The 23,236-nt window shown below is 38.2% G+C and overlaps 1 protein-coding gene across 1 annotated transcript in view; it reads left to right on the forward strand.

The window, feature by feature from the left end:
* KIAA0319L (KIAA0319 like) overlaps nucleotides 1–23,236 on the forward strand; it is a 107,933-nt gene that overhangs the window by 41,325 nt on the left and 43,372 nt on the right. The gene's annotated exons all lie outside the window — the stretch shown is intronic.

The following is a 23,236-nucleotide window of genomic DNA, read 5'->3' on the forward strand; positions in this document are numbered from 1 at the left end:
GGAGTCTGTCCTCTTAATCTGCTTACTCTTGAGGCAGGACTTGCAGTGAAGAGGAATTTTGAGATCCAGATGTCAAAGCCATCAGTAAAGTAGGAGGAGTAATGAGTAAGTTGAGAGATGACAGCTATGATGAGAGTTGAAGTATTGTGCAGCAAGATAGCAAAGGAGAAGAGGTTTTTACAAAGAAGATAGAAGAGTAATGATTTGCAAAGGCATTGAGAAGCAGAGCAAATAAAATAGCAACCTACCTTTAATCCTAAAGTGTGGGAGAATAAGTAGCCATCCTATTGCAGAGATAGATGGGAAACAGTATCCTCAGGGGAGGGCAGGCTTACACTTAAGAATAGGAGGTCAGGGCTTCCCTGGTGGCACAGTGGTTAAGAATCCTCCTGCCAGTGTAGGAGACGCGGGTTCGTGCCCCGGTCCGGGAAGATCCCACATGCCACAGAGCAGCTGGGCCCGTGAGCCATGGCTGCTGAGCCTGCGCGTCTGGGGCCTGTGCTCCGCAACGGGAGAGACCGTGACAGTGAGAGGCCCGTGCACTGCGATGAAGAGTGGCCCCCGCTCGCCGCAACTGGAGAAAGCCCTCGCATGGAAACGAAGACCTAACACAGCCAAAAAGAAATATAAAAAATCAATTAATTAATTTAAAAAAATTCTGTGAATGTTTAAAAAAAAAAAAGGAGGTCAGGGACTTCCCTGGTGGTCCAGTGGTTAAGACTCTGAGCTTCCAATGCAGGGGGCTTGGGTTCGATCCCTGCTCGGGGAACTAAGATCCCACGTGCCATGTGGTACGGCCAAAAAAAAAAAAAAAAAAAGAGTAGGAGATCAGGGATCACTTTATGGGCATGTGACCTTTGCAGTCCCCACACTTAGAAAGGCCTTGTTCTTGATTTAATGCTCTGCTCTCGTTATCTTGAGATTCTTAATTTTTGAACATGGAAGCCCACATTTTCATTTTCCACCAGATCCTGAAAATTTATGTAGCCTCTCCTGCAGGAGGTATAGGGAACAAAACATGAAATGATTGAGTGTACAGGTGGCTTTCTGATCATTTGAATTGAATATTTGGAAGAAAAGGAGGTTGGGTTTTAAAGCAGAGGAAGTATAGATCATTGTAGGGATAACAGTGTGGTGTGGTAAATGGTTCACAACTGGGTTTTCCCCCAGAAAACAAAGTCAAGCCCTGAGTTGTAGACTTTGCCAGTTTTCATGGTGTAAATACTACCACCGTGACCAATTTCAAGCTACCAACATGAAGTCACTGAACACAGAGTTGGCAGAGATGAACACAGAGTTGGCAGAGATGAACACAGTCGGCATATGACCTGGCTCTGGCACACCACAGGATAATTATGATCAATAAAATTGGACCAGTAAAATTAGAACTATTGTAGATTTAGGCCTGACGGTTTCTGAAAAATGATAAAAACTCAAACTTAGGCCTTACAAAATTTAGGTGTATGCTGGAGGGAGGATCCTGAAGTTGTGTTGGCTGGGGAGTTCTTTTTCTTGTTGTTCACCAGTCATAGGCAGTGGCAATAAATTGCTGCTAGTGAACAGGATCTCAGGCTTTATGGTCTAACATGGAGAGTGGGTGGACATGGAGGGAGGAATATTGAACTTGAACTTTGAAGCCCTAGGAGTGGGAGTGGGCTTTGTGCAGTGTCGCACATAGGCATTTGGCATCACATGTAGGGAACTGCAAGCATTGCAGTGAAGTCTTCAGATCCAGACAGTTACATTTGACCTTATATGCCATGCTTAAGAGCTTGATTCTCATGCTGAAGGCCATGGATAGCTCTGGAAGGGTGGTAGGAACTCCTTGTACATTCAGAATAGTTAATTGCTAGGCATTTCCTTTAGGAGAAGACTTGGAGTTCAAACTTCTGCTCAATACATTAGGGAGAGTAAGAGAAATGTATGCGCTGCAGATCTCCTTCTAATTAGGGATGACTGACTAGCAGCAATAGTTTGTACTAAAATTTTAGTTTGTACTCTTTTCACTAAAGTAGGTCAAGCAAGTCTGCATCCAAAGGAGGAAGAAATTGTACCATATATTACTCTTGTCTTGCCTGAAATGCTTGCAGAGTTGCAAACGCATGGGGTTGTCAGTAGCATTTTTCATTCTTTTGAAAACATATATATATATTGCATTCAAGAGTAGGTATTGTGGACCTTCAGCAATTCCAGAAGTGGAAAGGAATGTCATCAATTTATTCCCCTTTCTCACCTTAGAGAAGGAGAAGCTTGTACTGCTTGGTTTAAGTACTTCATCCTTTCTGTATCATTAACCTCTCAATTGTTGGCGGGAGGAGCATGAAGGCTTGTTAATTGGGTACTGGCACATTTACAGTACGAGGAGTTGAGCCACTGGCAATTAATTGCTGCCAATCCTGCTTTGTGAAAGGAGGAGTGTTCTCTTTGAGCCCAGGGAATGAAGGTCCAATTAGGTATCCCCACACGTAAGGTTTGACTTCAGAAAGACTGAGGTGCCCCTTTCTCTACTGGCACCATTTCCCAGTTTCTAGTCAATATTACAGCATTTCAACCCCTGCAAGCCGGTGGCTTTCTGTAGAACAGATGACTGAGAAGGATAAGTGAGCCAAGCTCTTGGACACCTCTCGGTTGCCTTTTATCCCCAAGGAAAAACTCTTATGCTGACTTTACAGAAGGTTGGAACTTACTTAGCTCTTATCCCAAGGTAGAGGCGTGGGGTGTGGGCAGCAACAGAGAAGAGCCTTGCATAACCAAGGACAGAAACCCAAGCAGTTCTGTTTCCCTTCATCCATATTTTTGTTTTGTTTTGGTTTGTTTTCTAAGGTTATTTGCTTGGTTGCTTTCTTTTGGTTTTTCTTTTAAAATCTTCCCTTTAATCCTTTAGGCTTGTGAAATTTTTACCAAGGGTTAATTTATTCTTCTGGCTATTACTTCCTGACAAATTTGGAATCTCTCAGGACCTAGTTTTCTCCAGATTCTCATTCTCAGTTATCTGAGCAGCAGACACCAAAAATTTTTCAGCCCCAGACCCCCTCCCAGCCCTCTGGCCTGGACAAGTTTTGTGGGTTTCTCATCCCTCACTGACCTAGGCCCTTCCTGTACTGTGTGCATATATTCACTAAGTGCCCCCTCAACACCCCCCAACCCCTGCCATTCTGATCTTACATGAGTGGCTTGTTGCATCAAGAGAAAAACTGGGCAGCCTGTTTCCTTGTTGTGTGTGGGTATGCAAAAATCCCTGCTATTGTACTTTTCCTTTTTCAGAAGCATTAGTGCCTGAACCATAATACTTTTTCCTTATTTTATTCTCACTATACCTGCACACTTTCTCCTCTAATCTTCTAAATCTTCTGACTCTTTTATCTGATTATCTGGGTTTTTTTTTTTTTTTGAAATACAGTTGATTTATCATGTTAGTTTCAGGTATACAGCAAAGTGAGTTGGTTATGTATAAATGTATATATCTATACATATATATGTATAAATAAATGTATCTACATTCTTTTTAAAATTCTGTTCTGGGGTTTCCCTGGTGGCGCAGTGGCTGAGAGTCCGCCTGCTGATGCAGGGGATGCAGGTTCATGCCACGGTCCGGGAAGATCCCACATGCCGCGGAGCGGCTGGGCCCGTGAGCCATGGCCGCTGAGCCTGCGAGTCCGGGGCCTGTACTCCGCAACGGGAGAGGCCACAACAGTGAGAGGCCCGTGTACCGCAAAAAAAAAAAAAAAATTCTTTTCCATTATAGTTTATTATAAGATGTTGTATATATGTCAATCCCCGTCTCCCAGTTTATCCCCCTCCCCATCTCCTGGTAACCATAAGTTTGTTTTCTATATCCGTGACTCTACTTCTGTATTGTAAATAAGTTCATTTGTACCCTTTTTTTTAGATTCCACATATAAACGACATCATATGATATTTGTCTTTCTGTGTCTGACTTATTTCACTCAGTATGACAATCTCTGGGTCCATCTATGTTGCTGCAAATGGCTGAGTAATATTCCATTGTATATATGTACCACATCTTCTTTATCCATTCATCTATCGATGGACATTTAGGTTGCTTCCATGTTCTGGCTATTGTAAATAGTGCTGCAGTGAACACTGGGTTGCATGTATCTTTTTGAATTATGGTTTTCTCCAGATATCTGCCCAGGAGTGGGATTGCTGGATCATATGGTGGTTCTATTTTTAGTTTTTTAAGGAACCTCCATACTGTTCTCTGTAGTGGCTGCACCAATTTACATCCCCCCCCACTCAACAGTGTAGGATGCTTCCCTTTTCTCCACACCCTCTCCAGCATTTATTATTTTAGAGTTTTTGATGATAGCCATTCTGACTGGTGTGAGGTGATACCTCATTGTAGTTTTGATTTGCATTTCTCTAATAATTAGCTATGTGGAGCATCTTTTCATATGCCTGTTGGCCATCTGTTTGTCTTCTTTGGAGAAGTGTCTGTTTAGGTCTTCTGCCCATTTTTTGATTGGGTTGTTTGGTTTTTTTGATATTGAGCTGCATGAGCTGTTTGTATATTTTGGAGATTAATCCCTTGTTGTTCACTTCATTTGCAAATATTTTCTCCCATTCTGTGGTTGTCTTTTCACTTTGTTTATGGTTTCCTTTGCTATGCAAAAGCTTTTAAGTTTCATTAGGTCCCATTTGTTTATTTTTATTTTTATTTCCATTACTCTAGGAGGTGGATCAAAAAAGATCTTGCTGCAATTTATGTTAGAGAGTGTTCTGCCTATGTTTTCCTCTAAGAGTTTTGTGGTATCTGGTCTTCACATGATGTGATTTTAAATGGGATTTTTTAAACTTTCTCTTTCTGATAATATCATTGTTAGTGTAAAGAAATGCAACAGGTTTCTGTATATTAATCTTGTATCCTGCTACCTTGCTGAATTCATTTATCAGTTCTAATAGTTTTTTTTTTTTTTTTTTTGCGGTACACGGGCCTCTCACTGTTGTGGCCTCTCCTGTTGTGGAGCACAGGCTCTGGACGCGCAGGCTCAGAGGCCATGGCTCACGAGCCCAGCCGCTCCACGGCATGTGGGATCTTCCTGGACCGGGGCACGAACCCGTGTCCCTTGCCTCAGCAGGTGGACTCTCAACCACTGCACCACCAGGGAAGCCCCTCTAATAGTTTTTGTGTGGAGTCTTTAGGGTTTTCTATATAGAGTATCATGTCACCTGCATATAATAACAATTTTACCTCTTCCCTACCAATTTGGATATGTGTTATTTCTTTTTCTTGTCTGATTGCTGTGGCTAGGACTTCCAATACTATACTATTTGAATAGAGTGATGAGAATGGGCATACTTGTCTTGTTCCAGAATTTAGTGGGAAGGCTTTCAGCTTTTTACTGTTTAGTATTATGTAGGCTGTGGGTTTGTCATAAGTGGCTTTTATTATGTTGAGATATGTTCCCTTTATATCCACTTTGGTAGGAGTTTTTATCATGAATGGATGTTGAATTTCATCAAATGCTTTTTCTGCATCTATTGAGACGATCATGTGGTTTTTGTCTTTTGTTGATGTGATTATCTGTTTTTTTTACTGTGTGAAATGAATTTGAAAATGTGTTTGCTGACTACTTTGTAAGTTAAGTTATGAAGTGAAGAGGGTTTTGTTGTGGATCCATTAACAGCTCCTTGCTAATTGGCAGAACTTGAGCCACAAGAAAAACAGTCTCAAAACCAGCCATATCTTATTTAACACTCCTGTCATCCCTCCCCCTTTCTCCTTTCATGGGTGGTGTTAGTTTCTCTAGGAGATTCTGAGAAGACATAACTTTGTAACTAACTATTACAAAGATAAACCCTGCCATATTCTGAGAATATGGGTTGGGATGTTACTGAGAATTGGGTTGGGATGTATCATTCAGCTCCACTGGCTTTGCTACTGCAGAAAGGTACTGTCTTTCCTCTAGTAGGATTTTTGTTAGTGACAATAATAGTTTTGTTTTGTTTTTGGCTGCATTGAGTCTTCATTGCTACATGCAGGCTTTCTCCAGTTGCAGCAAGTGGGGGCTACTCTTCGTTGCAGTGCTCGGGTTTCTCATTGTGGTGGCTTCTCCTGTTGCAGAGCACGGACTCTAGGTGCTTGGGCTTCAGTAGTTGCAGCACGCAGGCTCAGTAGTTGTGACATATGGGCCCTAGAGGCACGCGGGCTTCAGTAGTTGCAGCGTGTGGGCTCAGTAGTTGTGGTGCGCAGGCTCTAGGGCGTGAGGGCTTCAGTAGTTGTGGCTCGCGGGCTCTAGAGTGCAGGCTCAGTAGTTGTGGCGCATGGGCATGTGGGATCTTCCTGGACCAGGGATCAAACCCATGTTCCCTGCATTGGCAGGTGGATTCTTAACCACTGTGCCACCAGGAAAGTCGCTTGTTTTATTTTAATACAGTTGTGTCTCAAATAAAAATATGTTGAAAGCTGAATTTTTGTGAGTCATTTTTTAATATTAAGTAGGCACTAGTGTAGCATGTGTCTTACCAAGGAGGGCTCCTACCTGTGGTGATACTGCCTGGATAAGCATGAACATCCTGTGTGTGCCCTGCAGGCTCCTACTCAAAACAGAATAGCTCATGATGGAGGATATTTTTTGTCATTTTGAATTATGGTATTAATCACTGGGGCTGGCTTGCCGTATTTGGAGAGGGTAGCCCCGGAGTGGAGGCGGGGAAGAAGGGTAGAGGAGGAAGAGGGAGAAGGAGGGAGAGAGAAATGAAGAGATGGAGAAAAAGAATGTGAATAGAAACCTTTCATCATTCTAAATAAAGCTTCCTTGAAGAAAAAACAGGTGTATCCATCTGGGGCATGGTTTATGACTTATGGTTTGTCCACAATTGGATTAGTTTTTATGATTTCTGTCAAGTGCCAGAAAAAATTGTCCCAAGGAAGTTTCCACCCAAGTCTCCCTCACCCTATACCATTTCTGAAAATTTTCAGTATTACTTCATAGTTTCTAAAGTAAAATAATTTGCTCCATATCTCCTTTTCCTATTTCTTTAAAAATAACTAAATAATAGTAATAATAAACGTTTCTTTAAAAATAAAAATCTGCCTGCCTTACTTAAAAATATTCCTATGCGTCTACTTCTGGGAATTTATTCTAAAGCAGTAATTCCTTAATAAAGAAGGAGCTTCACTCACAATGGTGAGCTGGTATTTATTTAATTTAAAAGTGGAAGCAGCCTATCTAATAAGGGGAAAGTGACATAGTGCAGCCATTAACAATACATTTTTGGCTGCATGAATGGCTCTTTTGTTACTCCTTTCTACTTTCCACTCCAGCTACACTGAATGGAATGTTTGGTCTTCTGTGGATACCATACTTTTTTTTTTTAGCGGTACGCGGGCCTCTCACTGTTGTGGCTTCTCCCATTGTGGAGCACAGGCTCCGGACGCGCAGGCTCAGCAGCCATGGCTCACGGGCCCAGCCGCTCCGCAGCATGTGGGATCTTCCCGCACCGGGGCACGAACCCATGTCCCCTGCATCGGCAGGCGGACTCTCAACCACTGCGCCACCAGGGAAGCCCCATTTTTTTTTTAAAATGCTTTATTTGTTTATTTATCGGTCACACTGTGCAGCTTGTGGGATCTTAGTTCCCTGACCAGGGATCAAACCTGTGCCTCCTGCAGTGGAAATGCAGAGTCCTAACCACTGGACCACTAGAGAATTCCCTAAACTGTATATGTTAAAGTGTACAATTTGATTATTTTTGACATATGTATATACCCATAAAACCATCACCACAAAAAAGATAATGAACATATCATTACCCCCCAAATTTTCTCCTGTCCCTTTGTAATGTCTTTCGCATTCCCTCGCTTATGCCTAGGCAACCACTGATCTGCTTTAGGTTATTATAGATTTTCTAGGGTTTTTAAATAAACAGAATCAGATTTACATTATGTACTCTTTTTTTTTTAGAAATTTATTTTATTTATTTACTTTTGGCTGCTTTGGGTCTTCGTTGCTGCGCGCAGGCTTTCTCTAGTTGCAGCGAGTGCGGGCTACTCTTTGTTGTGGTGTGCGGGCTTCTCATAGCGGTGGCTTCTCTTGTTGCGGAGCATGGGCTCTAGGTGTGCAGGCTTCAGTAGTTGTGGCACGCGGGCTCAGTAGTTGTGGCACACGGGGTCAGTAGTTGTGGCTCACAGGCTCTAGAGCGCAGGCTTAGTAGTTGTGGTGCATGGGCTTAGTTGCTCTGTGGCACGTGGGATCTTCCTGGACCAGGGCTCAAACCGGTGTCCTCTGCATTGGCAGGCGGATTCTTAACCACTGTACCACCAGGGAAGCCCTGTGTACTCTTCTTTTTAACAATTTTATTGAGGTATAATTTACATACCATAAAACTCATTCCTTTTAAGTGTACAATTCAGTGACTTTAGTAAATATATAGAGTTGTATATCATAAGCACAACCAGTTAGTTAACATTTCCATCACCCCCAAAACTTCCCTGGTGCTCATTTGCCCAAAACTTCCCTTGTGCCATTCCTACTCCCACCCCCAACCCCAGGTATCCCCTAATCTGCTGTCTCTGTAAATTTTGCCTTTTCTGGACTTTTCATGTGAATGGAACCATGCAACATGTAGTCTTTTGTGTCTGGCTTCTTTCACTTAGCATAATGTCTTGATGTTCATCCTTGTTGTAGTACGTGTCAGTAGCTGGTTCTTTTAATTTCAGTGTTCCATTGTATGGACATGTCACAGTTTGTTTATCTGTTCACCTGTTGATGGACATTTGGGTTGTTTCCAGATTTTTTAAGCTGCTGTGAACATTTGTGTGGTCTTTGTATGTACATATGTTTAAATTTCTCTTGGTCAAATACCTGGGAGTGGAATATCTGGGTCTTATAGGTCTATATTTAATATTTTAAGAAATTGCCAAACTGTTTCCCAAATAGTTGTACCATTTTACATTCCCATTAGTAATGTATGAAAGTTCCATTTGCTCTGCATCCTCACCATAACTTGGTATGGTGAGTCTTTCTCATTTTAGATATTGTAATAGGTATGTAATAGTATCTTTTTTTTTTTTTTTAAGCTCTGCTTTTTAGTACTTTTAATGCTTCTTTCATTATTCCCTTGTGGTATCTCTATAGTGCCATTTTATTTTATTTTATTTTATTTATTTATTTTTTAACATCTTTATTGGAGTATAATTGCTTTACAGTTTTGTGTTAGTTCCTGCTGTATAACAAAGTGAATCAGCTATATGTATACATATATCCCCATATTCTCATTATGGTTTTGATTTGCATTTCCCTAAATACTAATGATGTTGAACATCTTTTCATGTGCTTATTTGCCATCCATATGTTTTTGGTAAAGTGTTCATATTTTCCCCCATTAAAAAAAATTGGGCTGTTTACATATATATATATATATATATATATATATACACACACACACACACACATATATATTTTACACGTAAGTCATTTATCAGATAAGAGATTTACAAATATTCTCTCTCAGTCTGTGACTTGCTTTTCATTCTGTAAGCAGTGTCTTTTTTTTAAATTGATTTTTAAATTGAAATATAGTTGATTTACAATATTGTGCCAATCTCTGCTATACAGTGAAGTGACTCAGTTATACATATCTATTTATCTATATATGTATAGATATAGATAGATAGATAGATGGATACATTCTTTTTTTAATATTCTTTTCCGTTATGGTTTATCCCAGGAGACTGGATCTAGCTCCCTGTGCTATACAGTAGAACCTTGTTTATCCATTCTAAATGTAATAGTTTGCATCTGCCAACCTCAAACTCCCAGTTCATCCCTCTCCCTCCGTGCCTTCCCCTTGGCAGCCACAGTCTGATCTCTATGTCTGTGAGTCTGTTTCTGTTTTATAGATAGGTTCATTTTTGCCATATTTTAGGTTCCACATATAAGTGATATCATTTGGTGTTTGTCTTTCTCTTTCTGACTTGCTTCACTTAAGTATGATAATCTCTAGTTGTATCCATGTTGCTACAAATGGCGTGATTTTGTTCTTTTTATGGCTGAGTAGTATTCCATTGTATACATCTTCTTTATGCATTCATCTGTCAATGGACATTTTGTAAGCAGTGTCTTTTGAGGAGCAGATATTAATTTTGATGTATCAATTTCTTTTTATGGATCATGCTTTTGATATTGTATCTAAGAAAGAGTTCTCCTAAGTTTTCTAAAGGTTTTATAGTTTTAGCTTTTAAATTTAGGTCTAGAATTTTTTTTGTGCACAGAGAGAGCTGTGGATGGGAGGGTTTTGTTTTGTTTTTTGGCATATGAGTATCAAATTGTGCTAGCACCGTATTTTTACCATCCATTTTCAAGCAAGTGAATTGCTTGTCACTTTTATTGAAAATCAGTTAACCATATGTTTATGAATCTATTTCTGGAGACTGTTTGGTTCCACTGATTGATTTGTCTATATTGACATCAATACCACACTGTCTTGTTAACTATAGCTTTGTAATAAGTCTTTAAATCGATAATGTAAATCTTACAGTTTTGTTCAAACAAATTTGTTCAAATCTTACAGTTTTGTTCTTTGTTATCAAAATTGTTTTGGCTCTTCTAAGTCCTTTATATTTCCATATACATTTTAGAATCATCTTGTCAATTTCTTTTTAAAAAGCTTTCTGGGATTTTGATTGGGGTTATATTAAGGCTATAGATCAATCTGGGGAGAATTCATAGCCTTATAATAATAGTGAGTCTGTCTACTGATCCATGAACACAGTATATCTTTCCATTTGTTTAAGTCATCTTTAACTTCTCTCAGCAGTGTGTTTCAGGGTACAGATTTTACGCATCTTTTGTCAGAATTATCCCTAAGTATTTCATTTTTGATACTATTATAATTGATATTTAAAAAACTTCAGTTTCTGTTTGTTGCTAGTGTATAGAAGTACAATTACTTATTGTATCTTAGGAAGATGTAACTATGGAAGGACACAGAGAGATGTAACATTGCTTGCTTGGAAGATGGAGGAAGGGGACCATTAGCCAAGAAGAGTACGCGGCCTGTAGAAACTGGAAAAGGCTAAGAAATGGATTCTCTCCCTCCTTCTGATCAGACTGGCTAGGTTTTCTCAAAGACAGTCTTTGGTTTCATTTCTTTTTCTCTATTGCTTTTCTATTTTCTATTTTATGGATTTCTGTCTAATTTTTATTGTTTCATTTCTGCTGTTTAATTTGGATTTCATTTGCTCTTTTCTAGTTTCTTAAGGTGTAATCTGAGGTTGTTGATTTGAGACTTCCTTCTTTTCTAACATGGATATTTTAGTGCTATAAATTTCCCTCTAAGTATAGTTTTAACCACATCCTACAGATTTTGATATTGTGTTTACAGTTTGTTCAGATCAAAATACTTTTAAATTTCCCTTTTGACTACTTCTTTGACTTTTGGATTATTTAGAAGTATATTATGTAGTTTCCAAATGTTTTGGGGGATTTTCCAGATGTTGTTGTATTATTGATTGGTAACTTAATGCCATTGTAGCCAGTGAACATTGTATGACTTGAATCCTTTTAAATTTATTGAGACCTGTTTCAATGCTGAGAATATGGTCTATCTTTGTGAATGTTCCAAGTGTACTTGAAAAGAATATGTATCCTATTATTGTTGGGCAAGTGTTATATAAATGTCAATTAGATCAAATTGGTTAGTGTTGTTCAGATCTTCTATATGCTTATTTTCTATTAATTTCTATCAGTTATTTAGAGAGGTGATGAAATATCACACTATATTTGTAGATATATGTTTCTCCTTAGTGTTAGATTAGCTTTTGCTTCATGTACTTTGAAGTTCTATTATTTGATATATAAATGTTTAGGATTGTTGTGTCTCCTTAATGAACTAACCCCTTTATCATGATAAAATTTATCCTCTTTATCTCTGGTAGTATTATTTGCTCTGAAATCTGTTTTGTCTGATATTAATATAGCCAGTCAGGCTTTCTTTGGTTAGTATTAGCAAGATATATCTTTTCCCATCCTTTTACCTTTAACCTATTTGTGTCTTTATATTTAAGGTGGCTTTCTTATAGGTTTCGTAGAGCTGGGTGTTGCTTTTTATCCAATCTGACAATCTCTGTCAATTACTTGGATTGTTTAGACCATTTAATGTGATTATTGATGTGATGGGATTCAAATCTACCTACTTAGTATTACTTTTCTCTTTGTCCCATGTGTTCTTTGTTCATTTATCCCTATTTTTATGCTTTTCTTTGAATTATTTTTCATTCCATTTTACCTCTTTTTATTGATGTATCAGTTGTGATAGTTAAAAAAGGACCCCCCAGGCTTCCCTGGTGGCTCAGTGGTAAAGAATCCACCTGCCAATGCAGAGGACACGGGTTCAAGCCCTGGTTCGGGAAGATCCCACATGCCGCAGAGCAACTAAGCTCGTGCACCACAACTACTGAGCCTGTGCTCTAGAGCCCGCGAGCCACAGCTACTGAGCCCACGCGCCACAACTACTGAAGCCCATGCATCTAGAGCCCATGCTCCGCAACAAGAGAAGCTACCTCAATGAGAAGCCTGTGCACCAAAACAAAGAGTAGCCCCTGCTCGCCACAGCTAGAGAAAGCCTGTGTGCAGCAACACGAAGACCCAACACAGCCAAATTAATTAATTAATTAACAAAACAAAACAAAAAAATGACCCCCCGCCCCTCACCCCAAGGATGTCACTTTCCTAATCCCAGGAACCTGTGAATATGTCACATTACATGGCAAAGAGGTATTAGGGTTGCAGGTAGAATTAAGGTTTTCAAACAGCTGACTCTGAAATAGGGAGATTATCATATTTTCTGAGTAGCCCCATTTTAGTCACAGGTGTCCTTCTTCTAAAAGTAGAAGAGGAAGATGTGTGGAGGACACAGAAATATAACATTACTTGCTTTGAAGATGGAGGAAAGGGACCTTGAGCCAAGGAGAGTGCCTGGCCTCTGGAAACTGGAAAAGGCTAGGAAATGGATTCTGTCCTAAAGCCTCCAAAAAGGAGCACATCCCTGCCAACCACTTGGTATAGCCCAGTGAGATCTGTATTTGCTGGGTTTCTCGCTTATAGAACTCTAAGATGATAAATTTGTGTGGTTTAAGCTGCTAACGTGTGTGGTAATATTTTAAAGCAACAACAAAGAAATTAATACATAGTTATAATTCTTTATGTCGTGTTACTGGTTGCTGTGAAGTTTGTAGCATACATCTTTAGCTTATCAAGGACTAACTTCAACTTGTATTTTACTAGCTCGTGTATAGCGTAAAGACCCTACAACAGTATGCTTCCGTTCTCTCTTCCTGGCCTTTGTGCTATTATCGTCATACATTTTACTTCTATATATGTTATAGCCTCCACAGTATATTGTTACTTTTTTTGCTTTAAACAGTCAATTATCTTTTAAAGAGATTTGAAAATAAGAAAAATATACACCTAGTTAGTTACTATTACCAGTGCTCTTCATTACTTTGTATAGATTCAGGTTTGTCTGGTATCAATTTTCTACATCTTGAAGGACTTCCTTTATCATTTCAAGTAGTGTAGGTTTGTGGCGATATATTCTTTCAACTTTTGTATGTCTGAAAATTCAGTATTTCACTTTAGTCTTTGAAAAATATTTTCACTATTTAAGTAAATCTAAGTTGGCAGGGATTTTGGTTTTTTGTGGGGTTTTTTTTGTTGTTGTTTTCTGTTCTTTTGGGTTTTTTTTTTTTTTTTGCTTTCAATACTTTAAAGATATTATATTATAGCAATCTCTTCTTGCTTGTGTTTATTGAGAAATCTGCTGTAATTTTTACATTTGTTCCTCTATGTATAATATGTCTTTTTTCTCTTGCTCCTGTTAAGATTTTCTCTTTATCACTGTTTTAAGAAATTTGATTATATTTTACTACTTGTAGTTTTCTTTTTGTTTCTTATACTTGGAACTTGTTGAACTTCTTAAATCTGGGTTCAAATGAGGGTTTATAGTTTTTATCATATGTGTTAATTATTTCTTCAGATATTTTTCTGTGCTTCCTTCCTTTTTAAAAAAATTTTTTTTTTATTTATTAATTTATTTTTGGCTGCGTTGGGTCTTTGTTGCTGCGTGTGGGCTTCATCTAGTTGCGGCAAGCGGCAGCTACTCTTTGTTGCAATGCGCGGGCTTCTCAACGTGGTGGCTTCTCTTCTTGTGGGGCACAGGCTCTAGGCACGTGGACTTCAGTAGTTGTGGCACACGGGCTTGGTAGTTGTGGCTCATGGGCTCTAGAGCTCAGGCTCAGTAGTTGTGGCTCATGGCCTTAGTCGCTCCACAGCATGTGGGATCTTCCTGGACCAGGGATTGAACCCGTGTCCCCTGCACTGGCAGGCGGATTCTTAACCACTGTGCCACCAGGTAAGTCCCTGTGCCTCCTTCCTTTGAGATTTCAATTAGAAGCATTTTGGCCCCTTGAATTTGTTCTACAATTTGCTGATGTTCTGCTCATTTCTTTTCAGTCTTTTTTTTTTCTCTGTGTGTTTTGTTTTGAATAGTTTCTGTTGATGTGTCTTTGAGTTTTCTTCTGCATTGTCTACTTTGCCATTAAATCTCTTACAGTGTATTTTTCACCTTAGACACTGTAATATTCATCTCCAGAAGCTTTATTTGGGTCTTTTAAAAATATATCTTCCATGTCTCTACTTAATATATGCAGTCTTTCCTAAAGCTTTTTGAACATATGGAATCCAATCATAATAATGATTTTAATATCCTTGTAGAAACGTGGGTTTCACCTTAGATTTTTTTCCTGAAGCCCAAGATACATTTCAGCTTCATAAATATTAGATTCTTAATATTTTAAAATCCATCCCACAGGGGGAATTTCCAGTAATGGTGGAGAGTAAAGCAGTCTCTTGAACCTTCCCACAGATAATAATTATAAAATATGTAAAAAATATATTTAAATAAAGTGGAAAGTATCCAAAAGCAGAAAGAAGCTAGAGGAGAGTTTACTCTTGAAAAACAGTAACTGGAAATGATAAGAATTGTGAGTTTGCAGCTTTTTAAAATTTTTGCCTGAGGGCATTCGTCAACCCCCATAGCAGAGGAAAGTGGCAGTGGAAAACCTCAGTTTTACTTTCTTATGGTGGCAAAGAACAGAGTTCAGGGTAGAAAAATTACCTGGAAACATAAGGGGAGGAGCTCTTGAAAGTTAAAAAAACAACAACACAGAAGAAGGTGAAACCTATAACCTGACTATAAACCCCACTAAAATCCCCTGGCTGAACCTCTAAACTACACCTACGTGGAGAAATTCCAGAGGGCCTGGTGAAAAAGCATACAGAGATCAGAGAGGCAGAGTCCTGTCTCTGAAAGACAGAACCTAAACCAGGTGAGCTCTGTGAGTTTGCTGCTTTTTTTTAACTGAATTCATTACCCAACCATGTGTAACTCAGGTGGCAGAAATCTGATGTCTTATTTACTTGAGGCATCAGAGGACAGACTCTAAGACTGAAAAATTAGGGAGTAATCTCAGTCAGAACAGACCCTGAATGTGAGTATAATCTATGGCCAAATTCTTGGCCAATCATCAGATTCACAAGAAAACCTACAGGGGACCAGGCTGAAAAAGTAGCTGCAAGAATTACAAAGAGGGACTTCCCTGGTGGTGCAGTGGTTGAGAGTCCGCCTGCCAATGCAGGGGATACGGATTCATGCCCCAGTCCGGGAGGATTCCACATGCCGCGGGCCCGTGAGCCATGGCCGCTGAGCCTGCACGTCCGGAGCCTGTGCTCCGCAACGGGAGACGCCACAGCAGTGAGAGGCCCGCGTACTGCACAAAAAAAAAAAAAGAATTACAAAGAGATATCAGTTGCTGCAGATTGCAGGGGAAGCAAACTCTACAGATTAAATCCAGATAAGTTACTTGCCTGCTAGGAAAAATACAGTGGCATTGGTGTAAAGGTAGACTAAACCAGTGAAACAGAATAGACTCCAGAGAAAGACGTACACAAATATGGCCAGTTGATATATCCAGGCAATTCAGTGGGAAAGGATAATCTTTTCAATAAATGGTGCTGGAACAATTGGATAGTGACATGGAAAAACATGAACCTTGACCCTTACCTCATACAATACAGAAAAACTAGCTCAAAATGGATTGTCGGCCTAAATTTAAGAGCTAAAACTATAAAACTTGTAGAAGAAAACAGGAACACATTTTTGTGATCTTGTCAATAAATGCATAAATAAATAAATAAGTCACTAACATTATGAAATATAAAAGTAAGAACTGATAAATTGGAACTCATCAAAATTACAAGCTTTTGCTGTTTAAAAGACACCACTGAGAAAAATGAAAAGACAAGCAACAGACTAGGAAAATGTATTTCCAAATTAAATACCTAACAAAGGACTAGTTTCTAGAATATATAAAGAGCTCTTGTAACTCAGAAAATTAATAATGAAACAAAGGATTTCAACAGGTAGTCTACCAAAGAAGTTATACAGGTGTCCAGTAAGTACATGAAAAGGTGCTCAGCATCATTCACCATTAGAAAAATGCAAATTAAAATGGCTAAAATTAAAAGACTTATAACAAATTCTGGCAAGGTTATAGAACAACTGGAATGCTCACACTGGTGGTGGGGCTATATAATGGCACTACTTTGGAAAATTGGCAGTTTTTTACAAAGTTAAAGGTACATCTTCCATATGACCAAGCATTCTACTTATAGATATTTAATCAAGAGAAATGAAAGGATATGTTCATACAAAGACTTGTAGAGGAATATCTGTAGCAGCTCAATTTGTCACAGCTAAAAGCTGGAATCACCTCAAATGTCCGTCATTGCTGAACGAATAAATATATTTGTATATTCAAATATATTGTATATTTGTATATTTTATTTGTATAAATATATTTGTATATTCACTTGTAGCATTCAGTAGAATGTTTCTTAGCAATTGTAAGGAAAGAACTGTTGGTACACACTGCAACAGATTAATAGCAAAATAATTTTGCTGAGTGAAAGAAGACAGACCAACAAGAAAAGTGTGTACTTTGCGACTCCACTTATATAAAATTCTAGAAAATGCAAACGAATCTATAGTGACAAGAAACAGAGCAGTGGTTGTTTGGAGGTGAGAGTGGGGAGAAGTGACTACAAAGGAGCATGAGTAATCTTTGGGAGTGATGGATATGTTCATTGTTTTGATTGTGGTGATGGTTTCATAAGTGTACACATATGTCAGGTTTTATCAAATTGTATACTTTAAATATGTTCAGTTTACTATGTCAATTATATCTTAATAAAGTTGTAAAAAATGGACAAAGATTTGAATAAACTTCACAGAAAATATATTTCTGGCCAATAAACATATGAGAAAATTTTCGACCTCATTAGTCATCAGGAAAGTATTAGTTAAATCTCAGTGAGATACCATGAGAATGACAAAAAAAAAAGAAAAAAGACCAAGAATACTAAGTATTGGTGAACTTGTGGCACAACTGGAGCTCTCATACATTGCTTGTGGAAATACAAAATGGTACAGCTTCTTTGGACAATAGTTAACTGATTCTTATAAACATATATGTAATTAGCAATAAATATTTCTAAGAATTTACCCAAGATAAATTAAAATATGTTTACAGAAACATTTTGTATTCTAACATTTATAGCAGCTTTATTTATAAGAGCTGAGAACTGAAAACAGCTTAAATTTCCATCAGTAGATGAATGGATAAAGAAATTTTGGTATATCTCTATAATACTACTCGGTAATAACAAGGAGTGAACTATTGATATACTGATATGAATCTTAAAAATGTTATGTTGAGTGAAAGCAGCCAGAAACAAAAATAGTTTGTATATGATTCCTTTTATATGAAGTACAAAAAATGCCCAAACTAACTAATGGTGACAGAAAACAAATCAGTGATTGTCTGAGCCTGGGGCTGGAGGCAGGAATTTACTGCAAAAGGGCATGAACCAACTGTTTTTTTTAATAAAGTTGACATACAGTATTATGTTAGTTTCGGGTGTATTACATAGTGATTTGACATTTGCATACTTTATGAAATGATATGTCTAGTGACAGGCTGTCCCCATACAACGTTACTACAATAGTATTGATCGTATTCCTTATGCTTTATATTACACCCCCGTGGCTTATTTATTTTATAACTGGAGGTTTGTACCTCTTGATCCCTTTCACCCTTTTCACCCCTACCCCTCAACCCACTTCCCTCTGGCAACCATATGTTTGTTCTCTGTATCTGTGAGTCTTTGTTTTGTTTGTTTATCTGTTTGTTTTTTAGATTCCACATATAAATGAGGTTATATAATACTTACCTTTCTCTGATGTATTTCACTTAGTATAATACCCTCTAGATGTATCCATGTTATCACAAATGGCAAGATGTCATTTTTTATGGCCGAGTAATATTTCATTGTATATATAATACCACTTCTTCATTCATTCATTCATCTATCAATGGACACTTAGGTTGCTTTCATAACTTGGCTATTGTAAGGAATGCTGCTGTGAACATTGGTGTGCATATGTCTTTTCAAATTAGTGGGTTTTTTTTAAACATCTTTATTGGAATATAATTGCTTTACAATGTTGTGTTAGTTGTTGCTGTATAACAAACTGAATCAGCTATATGTATACATATATCCCCATATCTCCTCCCTCTTGTGTCTTGCTCCCACCCTCCCTATCCCACCCCTCTAGGTGGACACAAAGCACGGAGCTGATATCCCTGTGCTATGCGGCTGCTTCCCTCTAGCTATCTATTTTACGTTTGGTAGTGTATATATGTCCATGCCACTCTCTCACTTCGTCCCAGCTTACCCTTTCCCCTCCCCGTGTCCTCAAGTCCATTCTCTACGTCTGCATCTTTATTCCTGTCCTGCACCTAGGTTCTTCAGAACCTTTTTTTTTTTTTTTCAGATTCTATATGTATGTGTTAGCATTTGATATTTGTTTTTCTCTTTCTGACTTACTTCACTCTGTATGACAGTCTCTAGGTTCATCCACCTCATTACAAATAACTCAATTTTGTTTCTTTTTATGACTGAGTAATATCCCATTGTATATATGTACCACATCTTCTTTATCCATTCATCTGTCGTTGGATACTTAGGTTGCTTCCATTTCCTGGCTATTGTAAATAGTGCTGCAATGAACATTGTGGTACATGACTCTTTTTGAATTATGGTTTTCTCAGGGTATATGCCCAGTAGTGGGATTGCTGGGTCGTATGGTAGTTCTATTTTTAGTTTTTTAAGAACCTCCATACTGTTCTCCATAGTGGCTGTATCGATTTACATTCCCACCAAGAGTGCAAGAGGGTTCCCTTTTCTCCACACCCTCTCCAGCATTTATTGTTTGTAGATTTTTTGATGGTGGCCATTCTGACTGGTGTGAGGTGATACCTCATTGTAGTTTTGATCTGCACTTCTCTAATGATTAATGATGTTGAGCATCCTTTGATGTGTTTCTTGGCACAAGTTAGTGTTTTAATTTTCTTTGGGTAAATACACAGAAATGAAATTGCTGGATTATATGGCAGTTATATTTTCAATTTTTTGAGGAACCTCCATACTGGTTTTCATAGTGGCTGCACCAATTTACAATTCCACCAACAGTGCACAAAGATTCTCTTTTCCCCACATCCTCACCAACACCTGCTATTTGTTGTCTTTTTCATGATAGCCATTCTGACAGTTGTGAGGTAGTATCTCATTGCAGTTTGATTTGCATTTCTCTGATGATCAGTGATGTTGAGCCTCTTTTCATGTGTCTGTTGGCCATCTGTATGTCTTTTTTGGAAAAAATGTCTATTCATGTCCTCTGTACATTTTTTTTTTTTTTTCGGTACGCGGGCCTCTCACTGTTAGTTGGGATTCACTTGCTCACAGGGGCCATGTGCAGAGGCCTCTCACCTGGCTCTTCTGACTGGAGTTCCTACTGTGGAGTGGCTGCCACCAACACCTCAGCTCAGGTGGGCCATGTGCAGAAGGGGGACAAACAACACTGCAATCCAGGATGGCAGCCAGGGGCCCGGATGTTCTTCATTGTTTCAAAATGCGTGACGTAAAACCCACATTCTGATGTACTCTGTGGAATCACTATAAACATGACTGAAAGATACAAATCAGGGTCATTCTGGAGATGCAGATGCAGAGAATGGATGTGCAGACATGGCGGGGGCAGGATGAACTGGGAGATTGGGATTGACATATATACACTACCATGTGTAAAATAGATAGCTAATGGGAATCTGCTGTATGGGAGCTCAGCTCGGTGCTCTGTGATGACCTAGATGGGTGGGATGGTGGGGTGGGTGGTGAGGGAGATCCAAGAGTGGGGGGATATATGTGTGTGTGTGTATATATATATATATATATATATATATATATATATATATGGCTGATTCACTTTGTTGTACAGCAGAAACTTACACAACATTGTAAACCAACTATACCCCAATTAAAAAAAGAAAAAGACTGAAGTCAGATAGCTGACTGCCTGTGTTTTCTTCAGGGAGTTTTATGGTTTCAGGTATTACATTTAAGTCTTTAATCCATTTTGAGTTTAATTTTATATGTGGTGTGATTATGTAGTCCAGTTTCATTCTTTTGTGTTTAGCTGTCCAGTTCTCCCAACACCATTTATTGAAAAGGCTGTCTTTTCCCCGTTGTATATTCTTGCCTCCTTTGTTGTAGATTAATTGATCATATAAGCATGGGCTTTTTTCTGGGCTCTCTGTTCTGTTCCATTGATCTGTGTATCTGTTTTTGCACCAGTACCATATTGTTTTGATTATTGTAGCTTTGTGGTATAGTTTTAAGTCAGGGAGCATGATACCTCCAGCTTTGTTCTTCTTTCTCAAGATTGCTTTGGCTATCCAGGCTCTTTGTGTTTCTGTACAAATACTAGAATTATTTGTTCTAGTTCTATGAAAAATGAATGTTTTTTGTTTTGTTCTGTTTTTGATAAGGATTGCATTGAATCTGTAGATTGTTCTGGGTAGTATGGTTATTTTAACAATATTAATTCTTCCAGTCCATGAGCATGGGATATCTTTACATTTGTTTGTCATCTTCAGTTTCTTTCATCAATGTCTTTTTTTTTTTTTGGCCACACCGTGCTGCATGTGGGATCTTAGTTGCCTGATCAGGGATCGAACCCATGCCCCCTACACTGGAAGTGCAGAGTCTTAACCACTGGATCGCCAGGGAATTCCTATCAATGTCTTTTTTTTAATCCTCATAATATTTATTTATGTATTTATTTATTATTGAGGTATAGTTGATGTACAGTATTGTATAAATTTCAGGTGATTCACAATTTTTAAAGGTTATACTCCATTTATAGTTATTATAAAATATTGACTATATTCCCTGTGTTGTACAATATATCCTTGTAACTCATTTATTTTATACATAGAATACATAGAATTTTGAACCTCTTTATCCCCTACCCCTATCTTGCTCCTCCCCCATTCCCTCTCCCCACTGGTAACCACTAGTTTGTTCTCTATATCTATGAGACTTTATTTTTTGTTATATTCACTAGTTTGTTTTATTTTTTAGATTCCACATAAACTTATAAGTGATATCATACAATATTTGCCTTTCTCTGTCTGACTTATTTCACTTAGCATAATACCCTCCAAGTCTATCCATGTTGTTGCAGATGGCAAAATTTCATTCTTTTTTATGGCTGAGTAGTATTCCATTGTGTGTGTGTGTGTGTGTGTGTGTGTGTGTGTGTGTGTGTGTGTGTGTGTGTATACTGCATCTTCTTTATCTGTTCATCTGTTGATGGACACTTAGGTTGCTTCCATGTCTTGGCCATTGTAAATAATGCTGCATTGAACATTTCAAATTTGTTTTTGTTTTTATGGATATATACCCAGGAGTGGAATTGCTGGGTATGGAAATTCTATTTTTAGTTCTCTGAGAAACCTCCATACTGTTTTATACAGTGGTGGCCCCAGTTTACCTTCCCACCAACAGTGTACGAGGGCTCCCTTTTCTCTTTCATCAGTGTCTTACAGTTTTCAGAGTATAAGTCTTTTACTTCTTTGGTTATATTTATTCCTAGGTATTACGTTATTTTTGATGCAGTTGTAAATGAGATTGTTTCCTTCATTTATCTTTCTGATAGATCATTATGAGTGTATAGAAATGCACCAGATTTCTCTATATTAATTTTGCATCCTGCAACTTTACTGAATTCATTTATTAGTTCTAATAGTTTTTTGGTAGCATCTTTAGGATTTTCTATGTATAGTGTCATATCATCTGCAAACAGTGACAGTTTTACTTCTTTTCCAGTTTGGATTCCTTTGATTTCCTTTTGTTGTCAGATTGCTGTGGCTAGGACTTCCAGTGCTGTGTTGAATAAAAATAGTGTGAGTGGGCACCCTTGTCTTTTGTTGAGTATGATGTTGGCTGTGGGTTTGTTATATATGGCCTTTATTATGTTGAGGTATGTTCTGTCTATAGCCAGTTTTAGAGAGTTTTTGTCATAAATGGATGTTGAATTTTTGTCAGAAGCTTTTTCTGCATCTATTGAGATGATCATATGATTTTTATTCTTCAGTTTGTTAATGTGGTATATCACATTGATTGGTTTGTGGATATTGAATCATCTTTGCATTGCTGGGATAAATCCCACTTGCTCATGGTGTATGGTCCTTTTCATGTAATGTTGAATTTGGTACGCTAGTATTTTGTTGAGAATTTTTGCATCTATGTTCATCAGTGATATTGGTCTGTAATTTTCTTTTCTTGTGTGGTGGCTTTGTCTGTTTTTGGTATCAGGGTGACACTGGCCTTCTAGAATGAGTTCAAAAGTGTTCCTTTCTCTTCAATTTTTGGGAATATTTTGAGAAGGATACGTGTTACTTCTTCTTTAAATGTTTTGTAGAATTCACCTGTGAAGCTGTCTGGTCCTGGACTTTTGTTCCCTGGGAGTTTTTTAAATTACTGATTTAATAATTTCATTACTGGAAATTAGTCTATGGCATGCACCAATTTTTGTGGCTGATAGAAATGTTCTCTCTCTTGATTGTGGTTACATGGGTGTATACACTTGTCAAAACTCATTGACCTGTACACTTTAAATGTGTACAGTTTATTTTGTGTATTATACTTCAATTAGTTGATTTAAAAAAATCCATACAACCACCCTGTTTAACCGCTCATCATTTCTCATTTGGATGAATGCAGTAACCTCCTAAAGGGTATTCCTGCTG

The sequence above is a fragment of the Lipotes vexillifer genome, unplaced genomic scaffold (genome assembly GCF_000442215.2).
Source record: "Lipotes vexillifer unplaced genomic scaffold, Lipotes_vexillifer_v1.1 scaffold213, whole genome shotgun sequence".
In the NCBI taxonomy this organism is placed as follows: Eukaryota; Metazoa; Chordata; class Mammalia; order Artiodactyla; family Lipotidae; genus Lipotes; species Lipotes vexillifer.